Below are 10,684 nucleotides of genomic sequence, written 5' to 3' on the forward strand. Positions count from 1 at the left end.
CCAGAATGAAATCCGCGCCTCCTGGCAGCTGATGGTTGAGCATCCAGGGCGCTCCCAGACTGAAGGAGGCCGCCCTTTATCCGGGCTTAGTCCTTGGGGCATGCAGATGGAGTTGGGCAACCCAGCGGCGTCCTGGAGGAGAAAGAGCCTGGCTTCCCGGAGGCAGAGGCCTCAGGCATGGGGGTGGGGAGGTTGGACTGGGGTAGCTGGTGGTGGGGGCGGCGGACCCTGATCAAATCTATCTCCTATCCTCGCACGCCTCTTTTAAGAGGTTGTGGCCCGGTTTGAGAAGAAGCCCAAGAATTTCTGAAGCAAAGAGGAGCATCCGTGCTCCCGGGTCAGCTCAGTAGTCGGAGATTTTCTTCTTTTCTAAGAGCTTCCCCTCACCAGCACTCTCCTTTCACTCCAACAAAGTCTTCTTTCCCCCTTGTACAGACTTGTTATGTAACAAAGTCTCCCAAGCGAATTTAACTGGAGAAAAAGGACACCCCAGCCCCACCCCTCCTTTCCTTTCCCTTTCTTCCTGCAGTGCATCTGTTCCCCAGGACTTCTGTCCTCGCACCCAAGACGGCCTCAGGCTTTAGCCGAATAGAACTTTGGCGCCCCACAGTGGCATCGACTTGGAACTACGCTTTGATTTTACGAAGCCCTGGTGGCGCAGTGGTTAAGAGCGACAGTGAGCTCCGGCTGCTAACCAAAGGTCGGCCAGCCGCTACTTGGAAACTCTATGGGGTAGTTCTACTTTGTCCTATAGCGTTGCTATGAGTTGGAATCTACTGGAGGGCAATGGGTTTTTTTTTTTCCCTACTCAAATGTTTTGTTTCAGATCCAGTTCTTACCCCACCCCCTCCTCTCCTTCCTTGCTCTATATTCTTTCCCTCAAACTCTCCCAGTAAAACATTTATGAATGTGACTCTGCGTATGTGACTTATACAAAGTTTTCTAAACATACACCCCTAGGTAGTTCTTGAGTAAACCAAACCAAGCCAAACCCACTGCCATCCAGTCGATTCCCATAGCGACCCTGTAGGACAGAGCAGAACTGCCCCATAAGGTTTCCAAGGCTGTTAATCTTTAGGGAAGCAGACTACCACATCTTTCTCCCTCGAAGGGCTGGTGGGTTCAAATCACTCACCTTTCGGTTAGCAGCCAAATGCTGTAACCACTGCGCAACCAGGGCTCCTTAGTTTCGGAGTACCTGTTGCCCTTGAGTTGATTCTGACTCACAGCGACCCTATAGGACAGAGCGGAACTGCCCCATACGGTTTCCAAGTAGCAGCTGGTGGATTCGACTGACCTTTTGGTTAGCAGCTAAGCTCTTAACCGCTGTGCCAGTTCCTGAGTAGGGATTTAAAAAGCTTCTCCTGAGAAGACCATACATTTACAAGAGAAAAGTTTCCAAAGGTAGGAAGAAATGCTCCTCCAGCCCTTAGTCCTTATATGTTGAGATTGTAGCAGACAAGTCTCCAGGCTTCAGAGAAATCCTGACTTCTATGAGGCAGCCAAGACCTGAACACCAGGTTAGAAGCAATTGTAAATAAAAGGTGGAATGCTTCAGTTAGGAAAAAGGGAGCCTAGCAAATGCTATTTTAACCCAGGCCAGATGTCACCTGTGACTTCTTCCTATAAAATAGGTTTGTTTAGTTTTGGAGCTCAAAAGTGAGTTTTTACTGTCACTTGAATAGAGAGAGACCCTCCCAGAATAATTTTCTAGAATAGAGGAAACATTCCCCCCAGAAACTCCTACCAAAAGTACTAATTCAGTGTGTGGAGATGAACTTTGCTTTCTTCAGAGCCCTGTGAATTAGTCCTTTTCCCACACTCTGGACCATTTTCACTAAAAATGATGATTTCTGCCTCTGCCTTAATCCTACTAATAATTTAAGTAGTGGGAGGAGAGGGAACAAGGACCCCAGGCAGCAGCCAGCAGTGATAATTGGAACCAGTAACGAGCTTGCAGTCAGAACACCTGGGTTTGTGTAACAACTCTGCATTTACTAGCAAGCAACCTGAGGCAAATTACTTGACATCAGTCAAATGAAATGATGCACATGAAAGCACTATATAAAGTTCAAGTCCAATGTGAAGTGCTGTTGTTGCCACCTCCAGTGGAGGTCTCTGCTGTGACTGTCCAGTAAGAAATGGTTGTTTTTGTTTTTAAAAGATGCAGTTGTCTATCAGTGTAGGGAAAGAGAAGTGCAGGGACAGCCATCTCAATTGCATTATACAGGTAAGGCACCACGGATTATGATTATCTTTAAATCATGGCTGCCACTGCACTGGATTTCTGTGTTTAGAATGTCCAGGCACTGGCTTATAGCTAAAACAATCACTAGGGACACCAAGGTCACATACCAGTAGTAGCAACGATTGCAGCTCTGTTAAGATGTGAGGGCTAGCCCTATACTCCTTCAAAGCACTCCATTTCTTTAACATCTTAAAACCTCTTGACATTTATAGTGTCCTTCTCTGGATGTCGTTTATAGCAGCTGCATTCCTCAAGAATACTGGGACCATACACTTAAAACCAACCACAGGCACATAAAGCTCTAGCAACAACAACGACCACCACCACCAGCAGCTTATCGTGCATCTATATGGGCCTCCCACCTGTGGAGCGCTCAGGACGTTGAGTGCTGCATCCAGTCGCTGGACTTGGAAATACGAATGTCTGGATCCACCAGACGCTCCACGACATCCGGGATCGCCGGGAGGGGCGCCGTGGCGGAAGCCGCTTCCTGCTCTGAGGTCCCTCCGCCACTCTGGGTGCCATGCCACCCAGGGGGTCCTTCCACCACCCAGAGGGCTCTTCCTCCACCGGGGTGGGGCGGGGTCCGGGTCAGCCCCTCCTTTTGCCCACGGAGGGAAGTCCCCTTGGGGTGCCCAGCTATGCATGGAAGGGAGGCTCTCGGAGTCTCTCTGCGGGCACCGGAGCTGAGAGCCTCCTGGGGAGTGTGGTGGGCAGCCCGGCTCGCTGCCCCAGCTGGGGCCGGTAGCCGGCGGCGACCCGAAGCGCAGACCTCTTCTCCCAGTCCGCAACTCCGCTGGGCAGGCACTGTGCTGGGGCCGAGATTTACGAACACTTTGTCTCCTCAGGCACTTAATCGGGAGGGGACGGGCGGTCGGGGGCCGGAGCCGCCACACCGGGCCCTAGGGCCTGGGGAAGGCGATGAGGCGACCCAGGCGGAAAGTGACCTGCGGCCTTCAATCCCGTTCCCGGGTAGCCCCAGTTCGCGCTCCGATGGCTCTATGCCTAAAAAGGTTCCTTCGGAACTCCTGGAGGTCCCCGAGTCCTCCCCTGTCCCGCCTCCCGGGGTGGGAGAAGAGGAGCCAAGACTGCTGAAGGCCCCTGTGCGCTGGGGGCCGGCAAGGGAAGTCAAGGCACCAAGAAGTACTGGGAGCATGCAAGTCCAGACGGAGCCAAGAAGGGCTTCGCACGAGGTGCACCTTCATCCGGTTGTGGGAAAGGCCAAGCCACTAGCCCTAAGGGCAGCAGGAATTACTGCCAACCGCGTGGGGTCCCTGAGCCAGGATGTCTGGCATTGATAATATAGGCACATGAGCACACACACGTTTCCAAACGGACGAGCCTAAGTTCAATCTATTGGGATCCCCAGGAGTAATCAAAGCTAGGAGGAAAAGGTCACCTAACAATCTTTTAAAAAGGGGTGAGGGAATAGAGTGCTTTGGGCAGAAAGAAATGGCTGGGGCTCTGTAAGGGGGAAGCCACTGGCTCATTGGGAGGCAAAAAAAAGGAAGCAGAAAAAGGAGGGTGAGCAGGTTTGATCCACCGGAGGGTGAAAGGAGCCGGCGTCCAGCGCAAGAAGGCTTCTAAGGGTGCCTGCTTTCGTATGGAGTTAATTGGTACAGGATCTTAAAGAAGTTTTAATTAGATTCAAAAAGGCAACTAAGAGCCATTGTAGAGGAGAAACTAGATCAAAATACTGCTTCAGGAAGGGAGTTAGCCCAGTGTATCTGGCAGGCTGGAGAGGGGCAAGGATAAAGGCAGGGAAGTTAGCTAGGTGGCTGCTGGAGTAGTGCTGACTTTCTTACCTAACATAAGTGGTCAAGGAAGTCTGAAAAAGATAGGCAGATGATAGACATGGCAATGGCAGCTGAGAAGGAGAGATAAAGAATGGCAAAACTATGATTACATTCTTGGGGAACCAGGTGCACAAGGATAGAAAGAAAGGAACAATGAAAATTGTGGGAAAATGTGTTCAGTTTTAGATGTATTAGTTTCACACACACACACACAGTATTAGGAAGCCATCAGGATAGCAGGATATGTCTAAGACTGACCCTAGTAAAACCAATTTAACTTCAATTCAGATAGTTTTTATTAAGTACCTACCATACCCTGTTCTGTGGAGCCCTGGTGGTGTAGTGGCTAAGAGCTATGGCGGGCTACGTCAGTTCAAATCCACCACCCGCTCCTTGGAAACCCTATGGGGCAGTTCTGTGTCCTACAGGGTTGCTGTGAATTGGAATCTACTCCATGGCAACAGGTTTGGTTTTTTGGTTTATACCCTGTTCTATACCATCTCTGTAACCCAGGCTGGAAAGAATATAAAACAAGAGAAAATGAACATAAATCAGAGGTTGCACATTTTTTTTTATATGTAGTAGGCCCCATCCATAGTGTTCAGAAACCTTTAAAGAAGGGCCACAGCCAGGCTTCTAGTAACTTTCCAGAAGGAGGCTTGCTTGCACCTTGTGGCTTCTTTTTCAGTGGATCTTCTGCCAAATATTTTAATCCAAATCTTTGTTTCCAAGGGGTTAAGGAAAAGAGTCTGTTTTAAAGAAAATTTTGACATACATTAAACTTTTCTTATTTATTCTATCAAGTCAACTGAAACTACAAGGGGTTAGATTTGGGGAGAATACATTTGTTCATACCTAATATTACTCCCCACTTTTTATAGCACAAAACACTTCAAGATTTCCTAGACCTCAAAAGATAGGAACGGTGTACTGGATTACTTTGAGTTAGGAGTAGAGGAAGGCAATTTGAATAGAACCAGCAAAAAAATCAAACCCGTTGCCTTGGAGTGGATTGTGACCCTATAGGACAGAGTAGAGCTTCCAAGGGTTTCCAAGATGTGCCTGGTGGATTCAAACCACCAATCTTTTGGTTAGCAGTCAAACTCTTAACCAGTATGCCACCAGGGTTTCCAATTTGACTGGACACCTGTGGAATACAAATATGTCAATATTTTCTTGAATATAGTATGAAGTGACTGAGATTGTCTAGTTTTCAAGACAGAGCACGAACTGACTTCCATGTAATTCCTCTTCCTCTCCTGTATGCCACACATCCAAAAATCCATTGCCAAGTTCATTCCGACTCAAAGCGACCTAATAGAACAGAGGAGCGCCTGGTGAATTCAAACTACGTACCTTTCGGTTAGCAGCCATAGCTCTTAACCAGTACTCCACCCACACATAGTTGTCCTAAATCTGTTCTATTTTCCATTTCCTTTTTAAAGTCAAGATAATCAGAGGACCTTGAATTTTTTTTTCTTGGAAGTTCCCTTACTATTTTGGGGGGGGGGACCTTTTCACCTGAAAATGTTAGAAATAAGTATTTTGAGAATACTGGGGAGAACTAAGGCGCCCTGGTAGGGCAGTGGTTACATAAGCCTTGGGCTGCTAACTGGAACCAGCTGCTCCGCAGAGAAAGATGTAGCAGTCTACTTCCCTAAAGATTTACAGCCTTGGAAACTCAAAGGAGTATTTCTCCTCTGTCACATGGGGTCCCTAAGAGTCAGAATCCATGCTATGGCAACGGGTTTGTGGAAAAACTAAGGAACGATTTTCTGTAATATTTGTGAGAACAAGATTTAGCGCTAATTTGTTAAGGGAACTAAATTTTTCTGAAGTGATTTTGCAAGGATTTTTTTTTCAGATGTAGACATACTATTCTCACATCCCCACCCCCACCGCCATCCCCGCCATAGTTTACAAACTGTACCATTTAAAACTCATCTCAGCTGCAACTAAGTGGACTGGAGAGGCTACTGGCTCAGAGGTAGGAAACGTATGTGTGCAGTGGAGGAGCTGCCGTCTGTCACCTGCCTCTCTACTTGTTTATTATCACAATCTGTTAATATTGAAGGAAGTGGAAAAGGTATTATGAAATGGTACTGTATGGGGGCTGAGTTATCAGAATTATCTCTATAATGAGGCAGCATTTTAGAAACAATTAAAAAATATTTCTCAAAGAGTTTTAGGTAGCATAGATTCTAATGATAAATATGATCAAATGATAAAATATGAAGTTCTCTTTATAATTTTGTAAGTATTTTATGTAGAAAGATATAAAGAAAAATGAAACAACTATCTGAATACTGCCACACAATTTAAGAAATAAAGCAATTACCAACATGTTGTTCTTCCTTTAGTTAGGGCTTCTTGATCACTTTCTCCGGTCTTCCTCACAAGAGGTAACCACCATCCTGAATTTGGTATTTACTATTTCCATGAACTTCTTTATATTTTTACACCCATATTTTAATGTTTTAAAACTTTATATAAATGATAGAAAACTTTTAAGTAAAAACAACACTTTTTGTTGTTTTTGTACGAAGATTGGCATCTTTGATGCACTGTTACACCCTTCACACTTACATAATGCAATATTTTGGTTCAAGGCCTGTATAGTTCACCCAAACTGTGTTTCCAAAAATGGAAACTCTACAGGTTATACTAAAAGGCAGAATGGATAGTAATTATGATATTTGTCTTGTCTTTTTCAAGAAGAGCAAAAACCTATATATTTTACAAATTATCAGCTTAGTTGTATATATAAGCCAAAGAAAGTAGACTATCATGTGTGCGTACCTATAAATAACTGAATATCCTAACAGTTGCCACTTGAGAAATATTTACTTCCCAATGAAAAGCATTATTTGTCATTTTGATCCAAATGGTACAGGAAGAATTCTACTGTATGCGCCAAGAGAATTTGGAAATAAAAGTGGTGTTAGTTTCTTTCTTCAATTATAAATAAAAACAACAGTATGGTACATTGTTTCCAAAGATGGTCACGACAGTAGTCCCCATCTTGCACGCTGTGTACAATGAGAGTTTGCCCCTTTTCTCATCAAGTAGGGGAGTTACCCTCTACCTGCCTCCACACACACCAGCCCTGCTGAATCTGGGCTGGTCCTGTGACTTGCTTTGACCAAGAGAATGCAGCCTTAGAAATGACTCTCTGTGGCTCGCCAAGCTAAGCTTTCAGAGACCTTGTAACTTGTATTTTCACACTCTTGGGACCACTGAGGGGAGAGGAGAAGTGAAGTGTCCTAGTCAACAACCCAGCTGACCCTACCCCAGCCAACCAGCTGGCGGAATGCAGCTACCGGTGACTTCAGGTAAGAAAAACAGAATTGCCCAAATAATCCACAGGACTGCAAGCAGTAATCATTATTGTTTTAAGCCATAAGTTTTGCTGTGGTTTACAATGCAGTAATAAATAACTGAAAGAAAGAGTAATTGGAGAATGTGTTTGTGCTATCATCCTGGCATATTTGCACTGTAAGGTGAAATCTTAGAAAAGTTTCAAAAAAGGGAATCTTACCAGTTCTGTATCATAGTGAAACTCAAGACTGAAAAGTTTTCAAAGATTCTCCTGCCCAACTCACAGTCCTCCAGGGTGTGTCCAGTGTGAGTAAAGGACTTTATGCTCCATGAGTTTTCTCTTCTTTATAGGAAAAGCCAAACACCCAGTCCTAATGACAACCGTATTTACTGCCAAGCACGGGGGGGACCCTGAACCACTCTGATGTCATTATTAATAGTAATTGCCACGAAGAGCTTCTAATCCAAGCACACAAGTAGATGCCAGTTTCCAGAGGAACAGAAGCGATGAATGCTATGTGTAAGCTGACTCAATTAGAATTCTTAGCTGGAGGAGAATTCAAAGCTAGGACAAGTAACACAGGAAAATTATTTAGCAAGGGTAAAAAAAAAAAAAAAAAAAGATGGTATGATCTTCCAGGAAGAAGCAGAATGGCACTTTACTTAGGGAGCAACTGGAAAAGACAAAGGGAACTTGCCCTTTATAGGAAGTGGGTAAAGAGATACACGAACAATTATACAAACAATATCTTCAAAATGTTTATGACTATTAGGACTCTTTCATTTTTAAGTAACTGAAACCAAATCAAACAGACTTAACACACAAACAAAAAACAAATAAGGTGGGAGGGGACTTATAAGATCATGCAACATAAAACTTCTGAAATGGCTGGATGCAGGAGGGCACACTGGGGTCTTCAGGACTGAGATGGCCTCTCTTCATGTCCTGGCAGGTAAAACCATTCTTGTGACAGGAAGACTACTGGCTTGATGATACTAAGTTAGGCTTATGTTCTGCTCTATCAGGTGCCCCAGCCTGAAGAGTTTCACCAGAGATCCAGAGTTAAGTCTTATTGCACATCTTTTTAAAGAATCACTGTGTGTATGTGTGTGTAAAATGCTCTGACTGGCCAGTCCTGAGTTACATGCCAACCTCTAAAACCAAGGAGTCAGCCCCACCCAAATCACACCCAGTCCTGAGAGTCTAGAATTGTTTTCCCAAAGAAAATCAAGGCGGTAGTTCAAGAAGGTTTAAAACGTGACTGGGTAGGGAAAGAAAGAAAGAGAGGGCTGGTGAGAGAAAGAGAGAGGAAGGGAGGGAGAGAGGAAGATGGGGGAGAAGAGAGAAAAAGTGCCCATTATAATTAATATACTTTTAATATAGTAATGTTTATAGTTTAATTATCTCTAGGCTAAGACTTGGAGAGCTCTTGTCTCCACCTTCCCCTATGACCATTTAGCAACTTAAATAGGTTGCAGCAATATTTAAGTGAATTCCAAAATAAAGATTATTATTCCCTTCACCTATTTCCCTATTTCTTACTGTAGAGGTAATAGACCTTTCTAGGAAACTACTTTTAGAAGATTAAAAGATTTCATCTAAAAACTGTACTTATTTGAAATCCCACAACATTCCTAATGAAAAAATATTATCTGCATAATTACATTAAATGGCTTCTGGAATACATTACCACTAATGATGCTAATACAGTTAGTCCAGATGCAAACTATAAAAACACCCATTATCTTTTCTCCTTGAAGGAACTTCAGAAATTGCTTTTTTTTTCTTGTAGGAAGCCTACTAATGCTATACTCTAATTTCTTGTATTCTGTTTTGTAAACTGTTCTACAGAGCCTCGATATCTCACAAAAGTTTCTGAAATGATTATGGAAAGATGTCTTATCTATGTCTCATAATTTTGTACTTTTTTGTGTGGCCCAATTTTGTATGTAATTGATTTAATGAATGTAGTAGTCAAGATGTTTAAATATGATATTTCATTTTCTTCCTAGCTTGCATTCAGCCTACTGATATTAGGTAACGTTAAAATCAGCACTGCACCATATGTAACAAAAATATTTTTATATTAATTTATTGAAAAATTAAGTTACAGTTATTAGAAATATATATTGGAAATAGATAGACATTGGAAATAGATCTAGTTGTGCATCAGTGTTAAGTTAGATTACAGAATTAAAAAAATTACTGCAGTGTAAAATTATTTAACTGAAATGCTCTGGATCTCAAGTACAGAAAAATGCAAAAGTCCTATAAAATCATGTATGTTAAGAAATAAAGTAGATGTTTATAAGGTAGGAAAGACCATGGTGATAGAAACATCTATATATTTAAAGCCCATTGACTGACTAGATTTCTCAGATGAGGTATATTTTAAGTTGGGGAAAAAGTTGAACTTTTATATAATGCAAACTTCTGCTCACTAGCTTTGAGTGGTTGTATGTCGTAAGTACATGCTGAATGTCTTGAATCCAGTTAATACAAATATATTTTTCTTGTATATAATTGGTGGGTCACAAGATTTTACAGCCTTGTTGGTAAACAACTAATAATGTGGTTACTTAAAAGCTGGGAACTTATATAATAACTTATGTCTAGTGGCAATAAAACAGTATATAAAAACTCATTGCTGTCGAAGTCAATTCTGACTCATAGCAACCCTATAGGACAGAGTAGAACTGCCCCATAGAGTTTTCAAGGAGTGTCTGGTGGATTCGAACTGCCGACCTTTTGGTTAGCAGCCATAGCCTTAACCACTATGCCACCAGGGTTTCCAAAATAGTGTATATAAAGAACTAGAATTTGGGGAAATCAACTTTTCTATGTGCTAAACACAGCAGATTTCATAGCCTGGCATCATTTGACTCTGAGTTGGGGAAACTCCTGGGCCCACTACTGAACTTCAGCACTTGGTATTGAGCTTATATTCTCTGAACAGCGTTACCCCAGTCAGATCTGCAGGTCTTCCAACAGTGTACTGGCACATAAGGCATTTTCAGGCACTAGGCGGGGTGGTGTCATGGATTGAATTATGTTCCCCCAAAAATGTGTGTATTTAACTTGGTTGGCCATGATTCCCAATATTGTATGGTTATCCTCTATTTTGTGATTGTAATTTTATGTTAAGAGGATTAGGGTGGGGTTGTAATACCACCCTGACTGAGGTCACCTCCCTGAGCCAGTGTAAAGGGAGTTTCCCTGGGGTGTGGCCTGCATCTCCTTTTATCTCTTAAGAGATAAAAAGAAAGAGAAGCCAGCAGATAGTTGGGGACCTCGTACCACCAAGAAAGCAGTGCCAGAAGC

Source organism: Loxodonta africana, chromosome 1 (genome assembly GCF_030014295.1).
Source record: "Loxodonta africana isolate mLoxAfr1 chromosome 1, mLoxAfr1.hap2, whole genome shotgun sequence".
In the NCBI taxonomy this organism is placed as follows: Eukaryota; Metazoa; Chordata; class Mammalia; order Proboscidea; family Elephantidae; genus Loxodonta; species Loxodonta africana.